Genomic DNA, 25,153 nt, shown 5'->3' with positions numbered 1-25,153 from the left:
TATTTGCACTGTATCACCTTTTTATAGTGTCTCCACCTAGAATGATCTGGAAGAGGAAGTGACTTCATGATCTGTAGTGACGGATGCCGTCTTGGATTGGGTACCAATGTGTTAAGTCAGTGACTCTAAGTAATTCCAAGCATCTTGGAATTGAAAATAAGCTGACTGAGTCTTGACTCTCTAACTATGCCCTTGTTGCCATAGCCTTCAATTCCCTGAATGTCTTACTCTTATTAGAACCTGCCAACTTTTATCTCTGGTCTGTGTAATGTGTGCGGACCCTTAAAATGTCAGTGGGTCCTGACAGCAAGCAAGGAATGGAATTGGATGGTGGATTGCTTTTATCTCCATTTTGGAAAAGTGATATCTGAAACATAAAACACCAGTGTCTATGTAGATGAAAATTGTTTACTGAAAGTGCTACACATGGGCCCCATCACCCCAAAAGGCACCTGTAGTTCATAAGTGAATCTTCTGATGTAATTTGAAGTAAAAAGAGGAACCTCAGTGCAACATGCATGTGTTTTTGTGTTAAACCTAGGAGCGAGGACACGGCTATGAATGTGCAATACAAGTATCCGAGCAGCGCAAGTGTTAAGACTATAGTTGAATGTTGTTGCACAAGTACACATGAGCTACAAAGGTTCAGACCTGGGTTGAGAGTGCCCAATGTCCTTCTAGCTGTTAAGGTATGTGAAGCTGCTATAAATGAACATAAAAGTGAGATAAGAAATAAAATGTGAAAAAGTCTGTATCCATACCTACATGCCCACAGTGGTAGGTGTGCTCTACAAGAAAATTAGGATGTGTACTTATAAAATGTGAACAGCTACCCAGTAATTATTTTGTGGCATTAGAGCTAGATGTACAGACATAGTGCAGATTCATAGAATATTCCCATTTGCCAATCACTGGTGAAATTAAAGGAATCTGATTCTTTTTGAAGATAGAGAGGAGGGTTATTGCCCGGTTTGGGGTGGAAGAAGGCTGTTACTGTCTTTTGAGGTCAGTGGATTTGGGGTATATGAGACTTCAGTTCAGGAGAGGAGGCACAGGCAAACAGGCTTCTAGCCCTCTGCCGTGGGAGGTGAGGTTTTTTGCATCTGGTGTCCCAGGGTCTGCCTTACTATGGCTGTGCAGACTGGACCCAGTACAAACCCTTCATCACTTGACTAGGTCTGCCAATAGCGAGCAGTGACAGGCTTCACAGGGTGGTAATGTAGGCGTGCAACAACGTCAGAACTCAACACTCATCCATCAGTGCAGTGATTGATTGTACAATCCAGTGCTTATCGTTTATAAAAAGGCATAAAAATATAATACTGAACACAACAATATGCAGGTACAAATATCCACTTGTGACAGGGTTAAAGAAATTCCTCCCGGCGTGGCGAGGCAAGATGGCTGCAGGACATAAGCCCAATAGCTCCCGGCCTGTCTTTTTCATTACTATTATAATCCTGCAACATACTACGATGTGCGACCCTGCCACCTATGGCTAAAGTACCCCTAATGCCCTGTGAGATCAGAGCACTGTGAGACTTAGGACGGTGATGCCGCACAGAGCTGGCACGGATCGAGAGAGTGGTGAGGCATGTGCCGCGTGACAGGCCGCAAAAGCAGCAGACTCGGGTAGCGGGCAGGCTCCGATAGCTGATTGCGCTGTGGCCACCACTGAGACTATCTTGCCGCACAGAACATGGGACCTGTACGGGAATGACTGGCTGCCATGCGGGGATGAGGTGAAGAGGAACTGAGGGAGGAGGTGCCCCTGACTGGCGAGCGATGCTCTGACCAAGGCCCGGAGACGCTCGCGCCTGAAGAGTCGGTCCTGGCTGCGGCCCCCTTGCCGCTCTGCGGTGTCTAGCAAGGGGCCGTGCAGCTGGGAATTCTAGCCTTGCAACCAGGGCAGATGTATGGAAAAAAAGAATAGTGCTGACCAGCGAGGAGGCGCGCCCGGCGGCACACAATGGGGGGAATGTATGGGTGACTCCCTGATCCTGCATACATACTCGCTAAGCTTTCAACCAGCTCACTGTGGAAAAAAAAGGGTGCAAACCCTGATGTGGAGGATGGTCTACGGTGTCTTCCCGGGCCACATCAGGAGCACAGGAGATCCGCAATGGTTATATAGAGACTTAGGGAAGCCATAGGAGATGGGCCCCAGAAATATTTGCAGGCATTGGCGACAATATAGGGAGTATCCGAGGTAGGGCTTTGACATGAACTGAACACTCATTCAAGCTGCACTCCTATGATGGACAGAGTGCGTCCAATGTGAAGGAACTGAAATGTAATACTGTGTGGGCCACCTTGCGGAACTGGAATAATATTGACTGTGACACACAGATCCCCAAGAGGAGAACAAAAAGGTGGTGGGGAGAAGAGAGCACCAACTTGGACTGCAGGAACCAATTACCAGACAGGGTGTCTTCTGGGGTGGCTTCATGAAGGTACTGTCAGCTTGATGGTAGCTTGAGATCCACACTGGACGGCAGGGGCGACACACAGCGGTGCAGGAGTGTGTGGAAGGAACCAGGTGAAGGCCTCCCAGGCTCAGGACTACAGGCGGTCTGGTGCCTAGGGAGATATCACTTGGGTGCAGGTGGAGGATCGGGGATGTCTACTCCTGAGGGCTAAGAGACCAGATGAGCACTTCGCTGGGGGAAATGACTGGTGTGGGCATGATTGGGGGGGCCAGGAAGTGTCCACCCCTGCTGAACAACCATGGGCAAGGCTAGGACAGCACGCTAGAACCCAGCGAATACCATCACACAATACTCCACCCCGTGGTACCCCCACTCAAAGAATAGCACAGCATTCTGGTGCGGGGGATGAAGAGACTGCACCGCAGGATGAGGTGGAGCCCACACGAGTGGACTTACTGGTTGCCCTTCAGGGCTGTGGAACGGCTCTGGAGCAAAATTTGGAGACGTTGTCAATAGATGTCAGCTTGTTGAGGGTGGACTTGGGCAAAGTGGCAGACAAAGTCACAACAGTGGAAGGCAATATAGCAGACATGCAAGGGGAAATGGTGGCCCTTAACTACGATAACCAGGGAGCTGGAGTGGAGGGCAAAGGATGCAGAGGGCCAATCCTGATATAGTAATATTAGAGTGTTGGGTTTCCCAGAGGGAGTGGAGGGGAACTCAACAGAACAGTTCATGGAAACATGCGTGCAAGAACAACTCTAACTTTTTTGTGGTGGAGAGGGCACAAAGAGCGCTGGTGCAGAGATCGCCACCTGGGACATCTGTGAGGGCCATCATAGCCAAAATACTTACTGTGACAGGGACTGCATCCTACGGGTAGCTCGAGAGCGCACATGCTCAGCAAAATGGTAAGAGGATTTACCCGGACTACACTAAGCAAGTGCAGGAACAGCGTAAATCATATCTGGGTGTCGAGCAAAAACTACCGGCACTCCAGTTACAGTATATGCTCTTGTTCCTAGCCAGGCTGAAAGTGCTTGCCCAAGGGAAAGCACACTTTTTTGATAGCTCGGAGGAGTTGTGGGAATGGCTGGAGATCCAGAGGTTCACAGTCAGTGAGGATGGTACCCTGCAACAGTGCCCAGCGAACGGGCAGGAAGTGGGATGTGGGCATGCATCCAGCATCCGATGATGTTGACTCACAGGTCCCAGTCCAGGGTCGGACTTCATATCAGATACTTTGGTCACCCCGGAGATGGCTAATAATGCAGAGGCATGAGTTGCATTTGATTGACAGATGCTGCATGTAAAAATGAGTGGTGGGGGGGGTAGGTGGGCCAGTACTGTGCAGCTGCGGGTTGCACACTGAGGGGGTGTAGCTGCTTGAAGTCAGTTCTTACCAGATATTATGCTGGAAGGAGGGGTTCGAGAATGGAAGAGGACTACATTCAATAATGATTGGCAGTGGATTGTGACATAATGGAGGTGGACAATGGGCAGGGAGCAGAAACAATTATTTGAGTTAGCTGGTCCCTGTTGGACAGGCTGGGATGCAGTGCACGTCCTGGCACATGCGTGGGATGGGCACAGATAGACATATAGTTGTGCTAAGTATGTCTGTGGGTGGGAATGGTAAGGGGAGGTTTGTATTGTGATGTTTGATAGACTTTCATAGTGGGCAGAGGGAAGTGAGTAACATGACATGGCAGTGACTTGGCGGAAAAACCATAATGGATATGCCAAAAGATGGGGGCTGAATATAAACTCTTGATTTGAACGTCTGACAGTTAGGGACATAAACTAAGAGGTAAAGGGTACTCACATTCATAAAGAGGCACAAAATCTCCATAGCCTGCTTGCAGGAAACGCACCTAGATGATGCAGGAGCGGCACAGCTAGCTAAGAATTGGCAGGGACAGATATATCACGCCTCACGTTTGACGTATGCTAGGGGCACGTTGATCTGGGTGGCGCCGGTTGTTCCCTTCACCCTTACCAATTTGGAGAACTATGTGGGTGGCAGATATGTACTGATGCGGGGTGAACTGGATTGTCATGACACAACTCCTGCACCCCAAATATTGATGATCTAACTTTGTTTTCACTCCATGCAGGACCTGCTGATTCGCAATAGATGTGCCAACCATGTGGCTTGGTCATTTTAATTGAATATTGGACACTGACCTGAACAGAGCACCTCCTAGGGTGGTCACCAAACCCCTAATGACCAACATGCTTCGGGAAGTAATGTGGAACGTGGGATTGATGGGCATTTGGTGAATAAGATATCCGGAAAAGCAGATACACACGTTACTCGGCCACACAATAGATATAGCACGTTGGACAGGATACTAGTGGTGGGTTTCCGCGTCTGGAGGACATGGAGTTGACACATACAGCACAATTCTTTTCAGATCACACATCTGTTAGCTGTGTCCTGCGGTGGGGAGGCAGTGAGCGGGACAGTGCAGCTTAGAGGATGTCTGTAGACGTACTGGAAGATGTAGCTGGTAGGGAGGTTCTTTCAGGGGCACTGACTGACTACATGACCATCAATTGGGGTACAGTGTCAAGCAGGGCAAAGGAGTGAGAGGCCCTGACAACGGTGTTAAGGGGCCATTGCATGAGCTTATTATGTGGCAGTATGGAGTGCAGTGAGAAGGAGGCATTGGTTGAGCTGCAGACCGGGGACCAGTTGCTACCCAGATACAAAGCATAGGGAGCTAGCAGTGAGACTTTGTATAGCTGACATATGGGACCCCCTCAACATATATACACTACAACAGTACAGACACTACACAGAGGTGGGGGACAAATCAAGTAGACTATTGACATGGATATGCAACGGGAACAGCCATCACCACAAATGATGCACTTGATATGGGAGGGTAGTGTCTGGTTTACCACCAGAGCAGGGATGCTGGACGCCTTCCGGCAGCACCTTCGACGTGTATACACGGCAGACCCTGTCATAGTCCCATCACGGTATCTCCCATTACTGGAGGGGCTAACGCTTCGGCGGCAGGCATCGCAGCAACCGAATCATTGGACGGCCTATTAGATTTGGAAGAACTGCGTACAGCTCTCAAAATACTAGCGTGAAACAAGGGGCCGGGAGGGGATGGCTTTACGCTCAAATTTTACCAGACATTCTTGGCGATGCTCATGAAGGGACTCCTGGAGGTGTTCATGGAGGCACTCGAGAAGGGGGTGCTGCTGCTGACAATGCGTGAGAGTGAAATACACATATTCCACAAGCCTGGCGGTGACAAATCTGACTTTTCTGCTTATAGACCGCTCACTATGATAAATGTGGACATAAAAGGCCTATGCAAATTGCTCGCCAGTCGGTTGGCACCATATACCTCTCAGCTGGTACACGAGGACCAATGTGCATTCATCCCTGGTCATGGGCATGGATTTAAGACGCCTCGTGCTTGTCCAGCACGAGGTGGAAGGGCCCCGGAGAGGAGCTGGCTCTGGTCTTCATAGACCTGGAGAAGGCCTTCGACACAGTGGACTGGGGCTATTTACTTGAGGTGTTGGTACCGAGGTTAGGTGTGCCTGCTACCCACAGAACCCACACTGAGGGTGCGTGTTGGACAGAGTCAGTCAGTGGTGTGGGAGGTGGGCATAGGCACCCAGCAGGATTGTCCACTGTCACCCCTCCTGTTCACGCTGGCCATTGAGCCCTTGGCTATCTGGGTGTGTCGTGACATGGGCGACAGAGATATAAAGTTGGTTGACGTTCATCATATCATCTCACTCTACGCTGATGATGCGCTGTTCAACATTTCATCCCCACGTAGTGCGCTGCCAAGGCTGTTGCGACTCCTAGAGGAATTTGGGGACATATCAGGTCTCTGTCTTAACAGACATAACTCACTCGTCTTCCCGCTAGCGGCATCGGCTACCCCACCACTGGATCGTCTCCTGGAGCTGGGCTTGCGCTGGTGATGACCAACTTCAGACATCTGGGGCTGCAGGTGGTACACACCGAGGCACAGCAATTGTCTCGCAATAAAGGCAGTGGTTGACTCCATGAGTAAATCAGTCGCATTTTGGAACACTCTGCCACTCTTGCTAATAGGCAGGTTGGCGATATCCAAAATGGTTCTACTACCCAGGTCCATGTATACATTACAGAAGTCGTTTTGCCCCATACCACAGAGGGTTTTTAAGCAACTGACTTCGGTACTCACGTCATTGTTATGGGAGGGACGTCGTAGTACAGTGGCTCTGACCACACCGACCTGCCATTATGCAGACGGGTAGATTAGAGGTGCCAAGACTGGACCTTTACTGTTATGCAGCGCACCAGCAGCATCAGTGCGGTGGCTCATAGAGGATGGCAGTTGAGAAAAGGGATTGGTCACAGGTTTGGTGACAGCGGAACACCTCCCAGTGACATTGAGGGAGCTGGAGTGGAGGGAAGGATTCCATATGTAATTCGCCATACTGCAAGTATCTGGCAGCGGTTCGTGGAAGTGGTTTTGCAGAGAGCTCCTTTTCATCAAGAACTATGCCTTGGCTACTGGCTCCGGTACGTCAGATGATGACCAATGTGTCATTCCAGGCCTGGAGGGATGTACACAGTTGGGAGACCTATACCCAGGTGAATACTTTATTACGTTCCAGCAAGCCTGCAACACATTTAGGCTAGACCTGGGACATTTTCTCCATTGCGCAGGGCTGGTGGAGGTGGCCAAACAAATCGGGCCCACATAGCCCGCTACACCACAGACTTTGCGAACACTAGACGTCCTACTGATGCATGGCAGGGGTCGACATTTGATCGCACAACTGTATAAAGTGATGAGAGAGAAAGACCCGTCGAACGCTGATCAGGGCCCGAGCTGTCTGAGAGTTAGATCTGGAATCTCCATTTGCAAGACCCAGAGTGCTTGTTACTTGGATGGGGCAGCGAGCGCCCATGATCACAAATTGGTGCAGGGAGGTGGGTGAATGGGCGATAGCCGAGGAGGTCCATATAAAGAAAAACAGACTGGATGAAAGGTTGGGGGATGATGTGGCATGGAGAGCAGTGTGTGACTTCTTTTCGAGACCATGTGCAAGCGCAGAATCCTCAGAGTGATAATTAGTCTGCATGACCAGGGGGTGAGACACCCCAAGGAGGGTATAGGACTGCGCCCTCGGCGTAACTGGAATGTCCTGGATACAAGTATAATGTGTTTTTTTCTTTTTCTGACGTATGGAGTCAATTGATTACATGCCCGAAAGATGATGCATTGTTAGAGGGCCTCAATGTGCTATGTGAGGAAATATGTATGCCACTGCCTCTACTGCTAGTTGTTGCCTCTTGAAAATCAAAAATAAAGGTTTTATTAAAAAAAAAAAAAAGTTCATCCCACCTTACCGTAACTAGTAGACAGCAGGATTCAGGCGCAAGTGCAACACTACCCCCCACATTCAGAGTTTGTGTGCTTAGTTTTACAGTCGTCATTGCAGTAGGTAACGTTTACCAATGCAAGTCCTTTTCTTCCACTGGTTGTGGTCGGCCCATAGCCCACATCAGGTCTCTCCCCTTGTTAGACTTTTCATCCTTGGCGTGGTCTCCCTTAACTTTTTGTCTCTGTTCCCCAGGTTGTTCATGTGTGCTGGACTGTGATTTTGCTGTTTTTGTTACTCTGGGCACTTTACCACTGCTAACCAGTGCTAAAGTGCAAGTGCTCCTTTACAAAATGTGTATGTGATTGGTTTATCCATGATTGACATATTTGATTTACCAGTAAGTCCCTAGTAAAGTGCACTAGAGGTGCCAGGGCATGTAAATCAAATGCTACTAATGGGCCTGCAGCACTGGTTGTGCCACCCACATAAGTAGCTCTGTAATCATGACTCAGACCTGCCATTGCAGTGTCTGTGTGTGCAGTTTTGCCTGTAAATTAGACTTGGCAAGTATACCCACTTGCCAGGCCTAAACCTTCCCTTTTCTTACATGTCAGACACCACTAAAGTAGGCCCTAGGTAGCCTCAAGGGCAGGGTGCAGTGTATGGTTAAGGTAGAACATATAGTAATGTGTTTTATATGTCCTGACAGTGAAATATTGCTAAATTTGTTTTTCACTGTTGCAAGGCCTGTCCCTCTCATAGGCTAACACGGGCGCTACCTTTAAATCTGATTAAAGTGTAGATTCCCTTTGGGAGCGGATGGACCTTGGGAGTTTCGGGTCTATGAGCTCACAATTTAAAAATACATCTTTTAGTAAAGTTGATTTTAAGATAGTGCGCTTGAAAATGCCACTTTTAGAAAGTGAGCATTTTCTTGCTTATGCCATTTCTGTGACTCTGCCTGTTTGTGGATTCCCTGTCTGGGTCAGTTTGACAGTTGGGCTGGTTGCACCTCACAGTAGACAGTGACACAAAGGGAGCTGGGGTGTATCCTGCACATCCTGATGAGCCATCTGTGCTAGGAGGGAGGGGAGGAGTGGTCACTCGCACCTGAAAGGGCTGTGCCTGCCCTCACACAATGCAGTCTCCAGCCCCCTGGTGAGTGTCTGGGGCCTGGCCTGGGCAAGACAGGATTTCACATTCCAAAGAGACTTTACTTTGAAGTAGGCCTACTTCAAAGGAGAAACTGGGTATACGAAGGGCACCCAAAACCACAGACTTTAGAACACTTCTGGAAACAAGAGGAACCTCTGCCTGGAGAAGAGCTGAAGAGCTGAGGAGAAGTGCTGCCCTGCTTGTGACTGTGCTTTGTGGAGCTATCCTGCAGTTGCTGCTTCTGCCAGAGTAAGAGGGCAAAGACTGGACTTTGTGTGCCTTCCATCTTGTGAAGAAATCTCCAATGGCTTGATTTAGAGCTTGCCTCCTGTTGTTTGAAGTCTCAGGGACAGCAAATACTTCTCTATGCCAGCACCTGGAGTCTCTGGAGAGACTCCTGCTCTGACAAGTGGTGCCTTATCCAGTCCCTGGGCCCTTGAAAGGAAAGCTGGTGGAAATCCAAGGAAATCGACTTCGGACGACCTCGGACCGACGCCGCTGCTGAATCCGGTGACGCCGCCTGCACCCGACGCCGTGACCTTCACTTGAACGCGACGCTCTTCACAGGCCTGACGCCGCTGCAGCCCTGCTGAAGTCTGCGACTCCGTGGAAGTCGCCGCACCACGTCATGACCGACGCCGCTCGAAGTGCGCGGATTCAACGTTTCGCACCGACGCCGCGATCCCGGACTTTGTGCATCAACTTGTTTTCACTCTTCACCAAATGTACTGTACTTGGGGGTCTATGTGACCCCGTGTCCGGTGCCGCTGGTGTCGGCTTGTTGGGAACGACTCTGTCACGACGCCGTGTTAACACCTCATCGAAGCATTTTTGTTTCAAAGTGCTATTTTGGAGTTTAATATTTAAAAATTCGTAACTTGACTTGTGTATGTCGGATTTTTGGTGTTGTGCCATTTTTTAGTGTTTTCATTAAGTTACTGTGTGTGTTGGTACAAATACCTTACACCTAGCACTCTGAAGTTAAGCCTACTGCTCTGCCAAGGGGGTAAGCAGGGGTTAGCTGAGGGTGATTCTCTTTTACCCTGACTAGAATGAGGGTCCTTGCTTGAACAGGGGGTAACCTGACTGTCAACCAAAGACCCCATTTCTAATACCCCTCTACTCCTGGAGGAAGATGCTCCGACTGTAGGTGCATTGGCACTCAGGTCCTGTTTACGGAAGCAGCTGTGGAGGCTGCTCCCTGGGTCCTGGCAGGCTCTGATATTGCTGATGCTCTCTAATCATTCGAAGGCCCTTTTCCAGATGCAGGTTAAGTCGAGTGGAGTCAGGGATCATGGAGCTGACAAAAGTACTTCAGAAGGTGAAGATGCAGCTCTGACACCACTAATAAATGGACAGCGACTTTGTCTGCATAACTTTGATTACTTGGTGCAGTGTGCTTCAGCCACACTTCCCAAATTGCAGCAGCATGGTCTGCTTGGAACACAAGTTATTGGTCACAGCAGCAGTGTCTGCTTGGGCACACTTCAGAATAGTGCCACCATACAGGCTTACACTATCACAGCGGCGGAGTCTGCTAGGGCACACTTCGGCAGCCCCCTAGTGAAAGGTCACTCCAAGAGCATGCCAATCACTTTCCCTCACGTCCCTCTGGACAGATGGACCCTCAGCTCTAGGGTCCACTGCTGCTAATCCTCTTGGTCAAGACCTCCTGCAGGATTGACACTCTCCTTCACTGACAGGTCAGCATCCAGGCACCTCACAGCAGGGAAACAGATCTTGTCTCTTTACCTCTAGAAGCTGGCTGTCAGGCAGACACCATCTCTTGTTATATGGCAGTTCTCTGTGTACTCTGCAGAGCACCCCCTCCTGGTTTAAGAGAACTTGGAACTGGAAGGACAAGTTGTTCATCAGGTCCCACGTTAACACAGATACACTATACGGGGAATGTGGATTCTCTTTGGGGTTGGTTCTTCATTCTTGTGTCCTTTCCAGGCTGACTTCCAGACACAGCCTTTGTGGTGCAGAGCCGGGTTGTCATCCCGTTGGAGCACTTACAGCAGAGGCACAAAAATGTGTGAACTTTTGCACCTGGCTATCGGCAGCCACTCTGAACAGTGATAGGGAAAAGAGAGAAAAGGCAGGCCACCTGTAAAGGATCCTTCACTCTGTGAACAGGGACTCCAGTCCCACCCTTCCCCTTACATCTACCAAATGGCAGTACTTATAAAGACTAGCCAATAGCACCTTGCAGCAAAGGGACCTAATCACATTTCCAAATGTAGCTGTGTGTTCGCTTTCCCCTTTTCAAGATGTACATCTCCTCCTTTCAGCTTCAAGATTGTTAGCAATTCACTTCCACTGTCTTGGCGCATAAAACCTCACCTCAGTCTTGTGCATACAGATAGGCTAGTGTTTTTCAGTATGGAAACTATAGGCCTCCATTACTTTAGTTCACTCATATACACAATGAAGGTTTGACTATTGACACCCACCCACATATATACACAGAACCAAGACCTGGGGTGATAGCATTAGGACCTAGGTTAGCATCAGACCTTTACAGTGACACAGATAAATAGATCTGATGCACAAAACACGGTATGCTGCCACCACAACTTTACATGCTAAACCCATGATAGGGACAGTATCCTTCTGTCAGTCAAATGAGAGTAAAAATTTTGCTCCCACCAGGATCTCAGTCATGTCGAGGGACAGGCAAAGAACTTCACGCACCAGAAGAATTGGGCATTCAGGGCAGGGGAACGTGACTGCACACAATGAATATTCCCATCCCAAAGGGGACTAACAACAAAGAGGAATGAACAAAGTGTATCAATGCTCAGGAATGTGTTGAATGTTTTTTTTTTAAAATTTTTTTATGAAAACGTGGCCTTAAAAGTATTGCACTGTTCCACAAATAGCCAGTTCGATGATCTGCGTTGAGGATCAATGTGAAGGAAGGATGCATGAGAGCCTGCTTGCCAAGTTTTAGATCAGTTGGAGATATGGTATGAGTCTTTTCAGAAGGCCGGTATACAAAGAGTTGCTGTATTAAATATGCGATAGGAAAAGATCTTTGACCATTGCTAAACAGCACTAATGATAATACTGTTTTGCGGAGCATACTTGGGTTATAAAAGCAAGAAATAGTAATATCTTTAGTTTACTTCACAAAGGTCAGAGAGAAATTCAGAATTACTTATACTTCCCAAAGTCTTTGGGAGAAAGTGCTGCCCCATTCAGAAGTCTACCATCGGCGTTATGGGGATGGAGGGGTGCATATAAGAGAGGCCCCTCCGAACATTAACATCTTGGTTCTGTCTCCATTCAACTCGAGTGAGTGCTTTGCCACCCAGTAAGCTACGGTTGACAACGTGTGACAGTTGCTGCATAAGAAAGAAACCAAAACCACGTATCAGGTCAGCCAGAGGTGTGGGTAAATATTAAAAGGGGTCATGCTCAGAAAGGAGCCCTGTGTTACCTCACCACCAGAAGCTTAGAGCGAGAGTGAAATTGAGTCAGAAAGACTGATTGCAAATGATCTTCCAAAAAGAATGGCTACCAAATGCCTCATCTTGAATGACTATAGAGTGTAACCGCTGGCAAAGTGCGTTGTGGGAAACAATATTTGAAGTATTGCTAGGGCCCTAAAGCTGTAGTGTGACTCTCTCACCTACCTGAAGTCATCCAAATGTCATGCGTGATAACTAGTAAAGCCATCTCAGTGTTGTAGAAGGGGTGATATCCAGCCTGAATGGCGTCCAAAATATTAAAGAAGTTAGAGGTTAACCTTTTTTCCCCCTGTTTGTTGACAAAGTGGAGAAAAGAGATGTGTTGGTTGTTACTTAAAAATAAAGCAACGGCCACATGCGTTTTCAATAGAGGGCCTACGAAAGCTTCTTTCCAAATAAGAGGCACTGCAGCATAATTACCAGAGGCATTGCATAAGGAGGTAAGCTGTGGTGCTATTGTTTCCAGTGTGAGAATAAGGGTGTCATTAAGACACCCCGGGTATATTGCATGGGCATGTACCAAAGATGTTTCAAGCACTATTGGAAGAAACTGAAAGAGCAGATTGAAAACCGGACATGGAATCAAATCAAATCAAATCATTAACATTTATAAAGCGCGCTACTCACCCGTGCGGGTCTCAAGGCGCTAGGGGGAAGGGGTTACTGCTGCTCGAAGAGCCAGGTCTTGAGGAGTCTCCGGAATACGGAGTGGTCCTGGGTGGTCCTGAGGCTGGTGGGGAGGGTGTTCCAAGTCTTGGCCGCCAGGTAGGAAAAGGACCTCCCACCCGCTGTGGAGCATCGGATGCGAGGGGGGGCGGCGAGAGCGAGGCTGGTGGGGCGGAGAAGACAGGTGGGGGCTTAGAAGCTGAGGCGTCGGTTGAGGTATTCTGGTCCCTTGTTGTGGAGGGCTTTGTGTGCGTGGGTGAGAAGTCGGAAGGTGATCCTTTTGCTGACGGGGAGCCAATGCAGGTGTCTCAGGTGGGCGGAGATGTGGCTGTTGCGGGGTATGTCGAGGATGTGGATGGCGGAGGCGTTTTGAATACGTTGCAGACGTTTCTGGAGTTTTGGAAGTGTCCTCCCTAACCATCTCCAGCACAGATTCCTCCTCATTAAAATATTGATATACAGTGTTTTCTCCTCAAAGTAAGAACAGATTGATTCACAAAAGGTGATAGAAAGGGAGGCAGAGAGAGGGGTAAGTGGGGATGAAAAAATATCTTTTGTGATATTAAAGATGTCTATAGGAAGATTTTTTTGCAGAAGTGAAGGCAGAATTGTACTAGGCAGCTCTACCATCAAGCATTTTTTTAATGATAAATTGAAATTTAATCTCCATTGTTGATTTTGCGCCTTGCAAAGTCTTGGTGTTGACTACGTCCTCGAAGTACTAAGTGCCAAGGTGCTGTTGGACTCTTTCTGCAAGAATGCTTAAGCTTTCAGAGAGCAATCACATCAAGAGCAGATGTAGTCTAGATGTTGAAGCATGTAGTGGTAATATCTAGACATGGCTCTACGACCAGTACCCCTCCCCCCCGCCCCCCAGCGCCTTGAGACCCTAACAGGTGATTAGTGCGCTCTATAAATCCTTGATTGATTGATTGATCTAATCTAGATATCTCGGGTGGAGGTTTTGAAAAGAAGAATAAAACTTACTAGAACTAATTTTAGCTCGAGCACGTTAATGTTTATTGCACCCATGTTTATGGGGCAGGTGCCAGGAATAAAGAATAAGACCTGTAGGTTTTCTATCCAGAGCCAGGGGGTTGTCAACACCCATACAGCCTTCATTATGTGCAGGGTGAGGGGCCAGCTAGCTTGGACCCAAGGTAGCCTATTGGTGTGATAGTGTCGAACTTTTCACTAGCATCAATTGATAAGGTGCAATCTCTGAAGACAAACTCTCTGGAATGATTACAAGATATGAGATACATTCGGCTAAAGCAGTGCCAAAGTTAGTAGACGGATCCCGGGGTCCGTAAATGAATAAAATATCAAAAATAGAGCAATTAGTTGATATTGTCAATTGAAAATTAACTGATCTAATCATTAACAATCTTTTAGCCACCCAGTAGGTAAAAAACATAAAACGAGCATGCAAGGAATACGTTTCATGGTAAGAAAACCGTCTGGTTTGGAATTTGTCCTTATGACGGTCTTGATCTTAGAGAGTGCTCGGTTGTCCGAATTCAGAAACATTCAGACAAGAATGCCAAGAAAATGATTGGAGGTCGGGAGTGTCAAACTAGGTGTGCGTTCTTCTTACGTCTGAACTTTGTTTTTATTTAAGATGGTTAATTTGTATGGAAGCTTTTCTTGGTAATGATTGTAATGATTCACTTCAATATAGTTTAGCACATGATTAAAGTAATAACGGGTTTCCTTTGTAGAAATAAACGTCACAAAACATTTCCATTTGTAATTTTGAGGAATTATGTTTTCATGAGAGCTCATTTTTTTAAATCTGCTCATTCCACATTAGCCCTTTTTACCGTTATGTGGAATAGACGTGTCTGATGAACAGGGCCCTTTACAGTTGCAAAGCCTGCAATCTGCGAAATCAGAGTTCGCAACTGTGGGTGCGCAGGACCGTAGAAATTCTGCATTACGTGGTGCATAGAAACATCGGGTGATTCTGTGATCGTGTTAACCTCAAAGTTCGTGATTCAGTGTGTCCCTAGAGACCAGATTCAAACAGCATCTTAATATACAGTTTGAGCTGACTCAATAGGGGAGTTTGAATTGGATTTCAGAAATGTAAGAAAAATCATTAAGGCTTATTACAAATATTTCAAAGGCACAGTACAAAGATAATACAATGTGGACGCAGCAATAAATGCAGGAAAATGCTAAGACACAACTGTGCATCAAAATCAATAAAAACTTGGGCAGTATTCCTAGTCTTAGGAAAGGTCTTAAAAAGTTTACTGGCTCACCTCCAGATGAAGGGCATATAAAGTTTTGATGAATAGGAATTATTAAAACTGCAAAACCAGGGCCAAGATGCCCCTGACCTTTAAGCCACCCATTCACCTGAAAAATAGACATAGACCCCGTTATTGAGCCATCTGGAGTCAACAAGAGCATCCTATTATTCTTTAATTGATAAGACCAACAATACAACTGTAGATCAAGAAGGGCCAAACCCCCAACACCCACCTTCCTCCTCAAATTTTTCCAGGAAAGGAGAATACCTTTGCTGGGCCAAATAAATGAGGTAATCTTCGCATGCAGTTTTAGGATAACTTCTTTATCAAAATGTAAGGGCATATTATCAAATAAGAAAGTAATCTTAGGGAGCATAGACATCTTGATCAGATTAACACGTCCAAAAATCGGAAGCAGCAAATTTCCCCACTTTCTTAGAAGAGGGAGAAAGTCTCTCGATGGTATCAACATCTTCTATCGAGAGTAGAGAATGTGTCGCAACCATTCTATAGGAAATGGAGTGGACTTCTGCCGGGGGAGGAGCTGAAACAGTTATGGCAAGTATCCTTTGCTACGTTATACTCAATGGTCAAATCATCAGCATTAAGAATGAACCACCTTTTTACCCTTCACAGAGTGTTTTGGACCCCTGGGAGGTTGACAAAGATAAAGAGAAGCGGCTCAACATCAGAGTGTAAACTGTGCTGTAGCTTAGAGGCAGATGATGTCCACATGTCTGCCGCCTGCCCCAAGTTAAAAAGATTCTGGTCAGTGGTGGGTAAGACAATCTCTGACTCCCTGGGTTTCGTAGTTGAAATGACCCCGCCTAATTATGTTTGGGATTCTGACCTTGGACATGGACCCTCTACCCCTTTTCCTTTCTCTAATTTATATTGAAGAATATAAAGGTCATTTTTCTGAACTCTTTTTTTTGCTGGTGTTAGGACTCTAGCATTGGTCAGCAGTGGTAAAGTGCACAAAGTGCTTGTGCTCTTTCCCCTAAACATGGTAACATTGGCCCCTACCCAATTGCTGTGCTTTATTTACCTATAAATCCCTAGTAAAGTGCGCTATATGTGCCCAGGGCCTGTAAATTAAATGCTACTAGTGGGCCTTCAGCACTGATTGTGCCACCCACATAAGTAGTCCCTTAACCATGTTTCAGGCCTGCCATTGCAAAGCCTGTGTGTGCAGTTTTACTGCCACCTTGATCTGGGATTTAAATTTCTTTGCCAAGCCGTAAACTCCCATTTTATTACATATAAGTCACCCCTAAGCTAGGCCCACAGGGCAGGGTGCAGTGTATTTAAAAGGCACAACATGTACTTCTAAGATTTACATGTCCTGGTAGTGGAAAAACTCCCAGTATGTTTTTTCACTATTGTGAAGCCTGCTCCTTTGCTAGCTTTGGGAATTCTTTAATATACTTTTAAGCTGTAATTCCTGTAATTCCTGATCAGAAAGGAGTAGCTATGTCATGTTTCATATCTTTGGAATGGTAGTGATAAGTCCTTTTTACTTGCAAAGTCAAATTTACCAGTACTATTTTAGAAATGTCAGTTTTAGAAAGTAGGCATTTCTCTGCTCTTACTGCTCTGTGTCTTAGATCCTGTCTCCAGACCACGTCTGGTCTGTGCTGGGTGACAGCTCCCTTTGTGCATTCTATCCAGACAGCCATAAACACAGCACACTCAACTGCATCTGCATACTGATGGGTCTTCCTGGGAGGAAGGGTGGAGTTGCTCACACTTAAATAGGTAGTGGCCTGACCTATTACAAAGGAGTGATACACCCACTACCAACAGATCTGGAAGCCCTGGGCTGAAAGAGGAACGGGTGCACTTCAGAACTATCAGGATTTTATTTTCAACGAGATATTTTATTTAAATCAGTAGACAGAGATCATAGACATGAAGGTCTAGTTATGTATGATCTACAATTGTTTATTGTGCTATACTCCTCCTTCATTGATGGACTGTGCTGGAGTAGGAGAATCATAGGGGAACATTGTGAAATAGGGCTTCTCCTCCCTCAACCACTCCATACTTTATAAAATATGTATCTTAGACCATATTACGTATGCGCTCTGAGTATTGTAGAAGGGACTGTAGATGCTTGTGCAGCCCCTTTTATAATGTGGATGTGCAGTAACAGGTTTTGCACCTAAGGGTTTCAAAGGTTACTTTCTCTCACGTGTGGGGGCATGATGGCATGTAAATGAGGGAACAAGTTTGCCACTGTGCCCTTGCCATATTACATTATGGTGATTGAGCAAACAAGTCTTTGGAAAAAAAAAAAAAAGATGAAAATGCATGGCAGTTTCCATGGAGTCTCCATCATGACATACCCAAGGATTCCTTGCAAAAATGTTCTTCAAAAGTATGGTTGTACATAGTGCCAATAAGTCTCCCTTGTCAGCATGTTACTAGTGTAAACTTTATTCATCAATACAATACCATATTCTTTGAGTGTTCTGTAAAGGTAAGTTTACCTTGCAGGATAATTGTGACGTTTTCCCTCTTGCTAGTAGACATGAAGAGAAGGGTATCACAAACACTATCTTTCAGCCCTCCCCCCACCCCCAAGTTGGTGCCCCAAACCACACAACATGTGACAAAAATAGGCAAGCCATGGGTTATCGGAAGATTGTGGTCTAGTGGCAAGAACTGATGATCGTAGACATAGGTGCCCGAAGTAGGAGTGGGGGTGTGCTGCAGCACCTCCAACATAACCATACTGGAGTTCAGAGTGTGAATGAGGAATAAAAATCCCTTTAAACTATCTTTATATTGTAATGTATTTGCACTGCTTTCAAAGACGGGGGTCAAATGTCTAGCTAGGCTGTCTTCTTATAAACTGCTACTTATTCTTTTGAAAGGCACATTATTAGTGTATACTTTACTTTAACGGATTACAAAGTGGGGGGTTTTGTAATGTGAACTATGAGACAATCAAACTGTGGAAAGGGATTGGGAAAGTAAACTCAGTAGGATCTTATTTTTTCTAACACACAACAGCGCTTAAATACCAATAATTGAAGTGTACAAATATTTCTGAGGCACATTTTGAATTCTGAAGTGTGATTGAAACAGTGATTTTAACAGGATCTACATGTATAAAGCATCTTTACTTTGGTGAAGTGCAAATGATAAATATTTGCTGAAACTCGTTTTACACGCTATCATTTGAGTGCTGTATAGTTTCATCAGTAAAATTTTTGTCTTTGCCAGTTTAGTAGGCATTTCAGTGTAAAATGTGTTGTCTGCAAATTACAATGTGCTACTTGACCATGCTCTAGTAATATGTTTGCAACAGTGTACTCCAAAATGCACCACCTGATAGATACTACATTCTTGCCAGCCTACTGCTAAATAGGGGTGGTTCATTTGCTATGCTTATTCTTTGTGCGAAGCTTGGATTGTTCCCAATCCCCTTGACTTCAGTGATATAACATTGATGGCAGACAGCACCTGAACTCTGAAAATTGTTCCAGCACCACTGATTTTGGAAGTGTGCAACCATTTGTAAATGCAGGCCTTCTCACCATGTCGTGATTGTAGCCAAATTACTTAATACCCCCGTTTTTTGAAAAACAGAAAGTGACATGACCTGATGTCTTATAGAGCTTGATAATGTCCTGACCACATTTGCACGATATAAAACTGAAAAAAATATTAAAATTGTATACTCCTAGAGTAGGATAATGATCCCACATGATGAGAAATTAAGTGCTGCGATTTCTTTAACCAAGCAGAGATTACAATTTTTGCCCTCATGAAGCACTATGGAGAGGTGTTGGTTTCCAATTAAATGATGTTTAGTTTCTTTATCAGAAAGATGAAATCCTGGTTTAGTGCTGCTGTGATTCATGGGCTTGCTAACTCGGTAGTACCTGATGACAACAGTAAATGTACAACTCACTGAACCATCTCGCATGTGACACCTTTCCTTATGTCCTTGCTTAAATATATGAGCACCTTAAAGAGTGAGTACTGCTTTGGTCATTTATATTAATATCTATGGTGGTGACTAAAGGAAAAATGCTAGTTAAATTTACTTGATCATTTATAATAGAAAATATAATAGTCAAACATTCCATTGTGCCACTTGTTCATGTCAAATGAGGCTACCTCATTTCCAACATGTTTTCTTTACTGTTGGTCCTAGCGTTTTTTTAAAGTGTTTTTTTTGGCTAAAATTCGATGGCCAGTCTCCATCTCTATTTCCTACAACTCATAGCTTGAGTTGAGTTAGTACCAGTTTAATTTATCAAGGACTTTAGCGCAAAGGAATCTTTGCCAAAATTGATTTGTTCAGCCTCTTAGTAAAAAGTTTATATCTAGAAAGTTTCTTCAATAACTATAATAGTAAATGTATTAACATGTTATGTAGTGATACAATAAAAGCGAACGTAAGAGCAGGTTGTGGAAATGAATCTGCTCCCTTTACATTATATTCACACACTTCTGTCTGTATTAGAAAGATTTCAGTGCTCAAAATCTCCATGGCTGTCTCATGCTCATGTGTTACTACTGTATGGATGTTGAATCTAATGCTAATGACAAAATATGGATTGGCAGACCTATAACATCTGTTCATGTAAGCCATCTGTAAACTCTAGCCTCAACACTGAAGCTGCTGTGGGAGTAATGCCAGTGATTAATATACCTTGAAGAGATGGACACCTAAGTACCTTGGAATGACGTTTTCTGTGCATTGCTTTAATAACCTTCCCATGCGCACCCCCGCTTTACCCAGCAGCTGTCAGTCTTTTTATACCTTTTATCTTCCATGGCTGTTCGGTTACAGAACTAAGGGAAAGAGTAAACTCTTTCTTTCTAGCGGGGGTTTGTGAAATGGTGGTAGCAATGGTGGGTACAGGGTTGTTTTTGATGTTTACTCTAAAGGTTATGAGGAACATTAGTATTTGTTGAGGAACCTAGGATTCCAACCAGCAAGGTAACATTCATAAACCGAAGTGGGTAAGCACCCATAGGGACAGGTCTGTAAGTGGTTTTGTTTCCTTTAATTTTGTTAATAAACACCCTCAATTTCATTTTAAGCCGCTGAACATTCAAACATTGCTTGTCTAGATGGAAAACCAGCGTGTTCTGTCTCCTTTCACCCGTCTAGCCTTTGTCTCGAATCTCAATTAAATTCTATTTACTTTTGACACTTTTTTATTTTTCACAACCGCAAACCAGCCACTGCCTTTTTCTTGAGAATCCTCTTGTCCCACCACCAAATTCTTAAATGACTGAGATCTTGTTTTTTCTATTGTTATTATAAGCCACAATCATGAAAAAGATAACCTTTTAAACTGCGACCATCCTAAGCACCCCACAAAGGTATTTCTCACCGCCAGTATTTCTCTTTCAATCATAACAGACCATCTCTATCACGGGCCAGCGCCAATTGAGTTATCAAATGTGTAACACCAATGTCTTGATGTAATTTCGATTTTTTATGCATTTGTTAATATATTTTCACAAGACAATTCATATTCCATTGTACAAATGATTAAGAAAGTTTAATTGTTGAAGTGAAACATTTTTCATTTTCAAAAAATGACCAGCAAATGATATTATATAAAGTTTTTGTGATCTGTAATGTACATGTGATTTTTGACCATGTCTTATGATTTTAGAAGTAATGAAAATGTTATTTTTATCTTTTCCTTTAGATCCAGCGTACCTTCTCCACTGAATAAGGTAATTCTAAGTATTTTTGATTGAAGGCAAAACGCTTTAAAAAATCTGTGATGGATTAATACCTCAAGAAGTAACAAAATGCATGGCAAGTTCAATTTCAATTTCAAAGAAGCTTTATTGCGGCTACAAGAGCCAAAAAAGTGCGAGCAGTAATAAATACAAATAAATGCACATAATAAAATAAAATTGCAGGTAAATATGGTGATAAAAGGGAGTAAAAAATAAATAAAAATTAAAATGGAATAAAAATCAGATAGAATAAAATGAAATGAAATTAGATGAAATGAAATTAAATGAAATGCGCTGTGCAGGATGTTTGGACAGTCTTATTTGGAGTCTTTGTCCAGAAGAGTTTTCCCTCTGATAAGCCAACTAGCTCCGAGGAATTTGGCGATAGCGATCACTAGCGTTGGCCTGGTGTCTGATCTAAGGATTCGCAGAGCTAGCGCAGAGCAGCGTGCTCCCAGTAGTCTGCATGCCGGGCCCAGCAATTTCCTACGGGGGGCAGTATACGCGGGGCATGCAAAAAGGAGGTGAGGGAGATTCTCGACGGGGGCTTTGCAAGCAGGGCATGCGGTGGATTCGTTGTGTGACCAGCTGCTGGTGAAAAGTCTTAATGGCAAGTTAGTTTGCTATATACATTTCACTTTATAGGAACACAAATCAATCCTGACAAGACTTTCATTGTTTAAAAAAAAAAAAAAAAAAAAAAACGATGAGCAGATGGACTGATTTCCCTTTTTGCAGGAGGAAATGCCTATTTTGGGGGCTGCCTTCAAAGGCGGGGTGCCACTTAGGAATTAGTTAATTTTTTTGCTGGTGCACTCCTGTACTTTGGACACTGCACCAAAGATATGTATTAACAGTAGCTGCCACCACAAGATGAGGACTTCCTCATCAAGAAGTTCTCGAAGATCAAGTGGGCCAGACAGTGTTTGCCAAAGCTAAACAGTATGGTTAAATTACTTCGAGGACCCAGTGAACGTGTCAGTGTTCAAACCTAGGGTGGAGAATAAGTGCAAAGCAGCCATGGCCGTCCTTTAGGGCGGAAGGGCCACACCCTCCCACCTTTTGCCCATCATGAAGAGTGCCTGTCAGGCTGAGCATAGATCACCCAGACACATTCTTCATGTTCAGCTTAGGCAGCCAGGAGCAAGACATGTGCATTTTACGCAGACTCCTGGCTGCCTGAGCTGAACTTTGCTGGGCTGAGGAGGTCACAGCTCCTATGGGCGTGACCTTCTCAGCCCAGCAAAGGCGCCTCAAGGCCCTTCTCCTCAGTGACGAGGGGAAGCATCACCCATTGACTTCGACCTGGGCGCTTCAGGTTTAAGCCCTGATGCGCCTTGGGCGAGTGTCAACCAGTGACACCTTGTCACAGAGTTGGGTGGGGTCAGAAGTCTCACTGACCCCCATCCCACTCTGTGACAAAGTTGGGGTTGCTGCCTTCCCTCATTGGCTGACTGTAGAAAGTTGGCTCTGTATATACTATCTCAAACTGAGAGATAGTGTGCACAGAGTCCAAGGGTTCCCCTTAAAGATTGATAGTGACAAATTAGATAATTCTAATGCTCTATTTCTGTGGTAGTGTGGTCGAGCAGTAGGCTTATCAGAGGGTAGTGTTAAGCATTTGTTGTACACACACAGCCAATAAATGAGGAACACACACTCAAAGACTTAACTCCAGGACAATAGTTTTTATATAGAAAAATATATTTTCTTAATTTATTTTAGAACCACAAGATTCAAGATTTGAAGTAAATACATAAAATGCAAGGTACTCCACACAGGTAAGTAAGGAACTTTGAATGAAAGCACCAGTACACACAGTATAAGTTAAAATGGCAATAAGCTATTTTAAAAGTGGACACTGAAAAAATCAACAGTTCCTGGGTAAGGTAAGTATGTTTAAGTTTCTGAGGTAAGTAAAGTTTAGTTTCCTGGGCATAGGCAGCCCACCGTTGGGGATTCAAGGCAACCACAAAGTCACTCACCAGCAACACAGGGACGGTCAGGTACAGAGGTCAAAAGAGGGCCCAAAACACATAGGCGCCTATGGAGAACAGGGGTTCTCTGGTTCCGGTCTGCAGGCAGGTAAGTACCTATGTCCTCGTGGAGCAGACCAGGGGGTTTTGTAGAGCACTGGTGGGGGGGGGACACAAACAGGCACAGAAAACACACCCTCAGCGGCACAGGGGCGGCCGGGTGCAGTGTGCAAAGTTGGCGTCGGGTTTGCTATAGAAAGCAATGGAGGGACCTGGGGGTCACTTAGGCGATGCAGGCAGGGCAAAGAGGGGCTTCTCGGGTCAGCCACTGACTGGGCTAGGAGGAGGGCCACCTGCTGGTCACTTCTGCACTGGAGGTTGGTTCCTTTCGGTCCTGGGGGCTGCGGATGCAGTGCTTCGTCCAGGCGTCGGGCTCTTTGTTACCAGGCAGTCGCGGTCAGGGGGCCTCTGCATTGTCTCTGCAGACGTCGCTGTGGGGTGCAGGGGGGTTGACTCGGGTTACTCACGAGGTCACAGTCACCTGGGAGTCCTCTCTGCAGTGTTGGTTCTCTGACGCTCAAGCCGGGGGCGTCGGGTGCAGCGTGTGAAGTCTCACGCATCCGGCGGGAAGAGTGAGTTCTCTAAAAGTTGCTTCTTTGTTGCAAAGATGTTGTTGGTGAACAGTGCCGCTGTTCTCAGGAGTTTCTTGGTCATTCAGTTTCAGGGCGGTCCTCTGAGTCCTCAGAGGTCGCTGGTCCCTGTCTGATGCGTCGCTGTGCAGGTTCTTTGAGTCTGGAGACAGACCGGTAGGGCTGGGGCCAAGTCAGTTGTCGTCTCCGTCGTCTCTGTAGGGCTTTCAGGTCAGCAGTCCTTCTTCTTTGTGTAGGTTGCAGGAATCTGATTTCATGGGTTCTGGGTTGCCCCTAAATACTGATTTTAGGGGTGTGTTTAGGTCAGGAGGGCAGTAGCCAATGGCTACTGTCCTCAAGGGTGGCTCCACCCTCTTTGTGCCTCCTCCCTGAGGGGAGGGGGGTACATCCCTAATCCTTTTGGGGGAATCATCCAATCTCAAGATGGAGGATTTCTAAAGGCAGGGGGTCACCTCAGCTCAGGTCACCTTAGGGGCTGTCCTGACTGGTGGGTGACTCCTCCTTGTTTTTCTCATTATCCTCTCCTGCCTTGCCGCCAAAAGAGGGGGCAGTGGCCAGAGAGGTGGGCATTTCCACTAGCTCACCGCCAGGTGTTACAGTTCCTGCAGGGGGAGGTGAGAAGCACCTCCACCCAATACAGACTCTGTTCCCAGCCACAGAGTGGCAAAGGCACTCTCCCCTTGTGGCCAGAAACTCGTCTGGTTGTGGCAGGCTGGCTGAAACTGGTCAGCCTAGCACTAGGAGTCGGACTGGTATTCAGGGGGTATCTCTAAAATGTTCTCTGGGTGCATTTTACAATAAATTCCACAATGGAATCAGTGTGCATTTATTGTGCTGAGAAGTTTGATACCAAACTTCCCAGATTTCAGTGTAGCTATAATGGAACTGTGGAGTTCGTGTTTGACACACTCCCAGACCATATACTCTTTATGGCTACCCTGCACTTACAGTGTCTAAGGTTTTGCTTAGACACTGTAGGGGCATAGTGCTCATGCACAGATGCTCTCACCTGTGGTATAGTGCACCCTGCTTTAGGGCTGTGAGGCCTCCTAGAGGGGTGACTTCCCTATGCGACAGGCAGTGTGAGGTGGGCATGGCACTCTGAGGGGAATGCCATGTCGACTTAGGTTTCCTAAATTTACACACCTTGATCAACATGGCATTGGAAGATCTTAAACATCTGCTGGGGGATTATCAAATGAGATTTTCCTTATAAAATTCAGCTCCATATGGAGTTTTATGAATGAGACAAAGGGGCTTGAACTTGACCCTTCTCCTCAGAGGCAGCCAATGTAGCTCTTTTAATGTTTTGGAAACAGACACAGACTATAATTTGAGTATCTTTTTTTGAAAGTCTTGCTGCTGCATTCTGAAGGCTTTGCAATTTATTCAGAGTACTCATGGACCCCCAAATAAAGGACACTGCAATAGTCCAGTGTAAACAAAATAAAAGCCATGACCACTGTT

General features: G+C 45.7%; 1 long non-coding RNA gene across 1 annotated transcript in view; it reads left to right on the top strand.

Annotated features, from left to right (window-relative positions):
- The window catches only part of LOC138259105 (uncharacterized), an 81,185-nt gene that overhangs the window by 34,597 nt on the left and 21,435 nt on the right, over positions 1 to 25,153 (top strand). The window contains exon 2 of the long non-coding RNA XR_011198638.1: positions 21,024 to 21,051. This is a non-coding gene — a long non-coding RNA (uncharacterized lncRNA). The remainder of the gene's footprint in view (positions 1 to 21,023; positions 21,052 to 25,153) is intronic.

The sequence above is a fragment of the Pleurodeles waltl genome, chromosome 2_1, assembly GCF_031143425.1.
Source record: "Pleurodeles waltl isolate 20211129_DDA chromosome 2_1, aPleWal1.hap1.20221129, whole genome shotgun sequence".
In the NCBI taxonomy this organism is placed as follows: domain Eukaryota; kingdom Metazoa; phylum Chordata; class Amphibia; order Caudata; family Salamandridae; genus Pleurodeles; species Pleurodeles waltl.
Note: the sequence above shows the minus strand (reverse complement) of the source record. Positions and strands in the feature narration are given on the sequence as shown.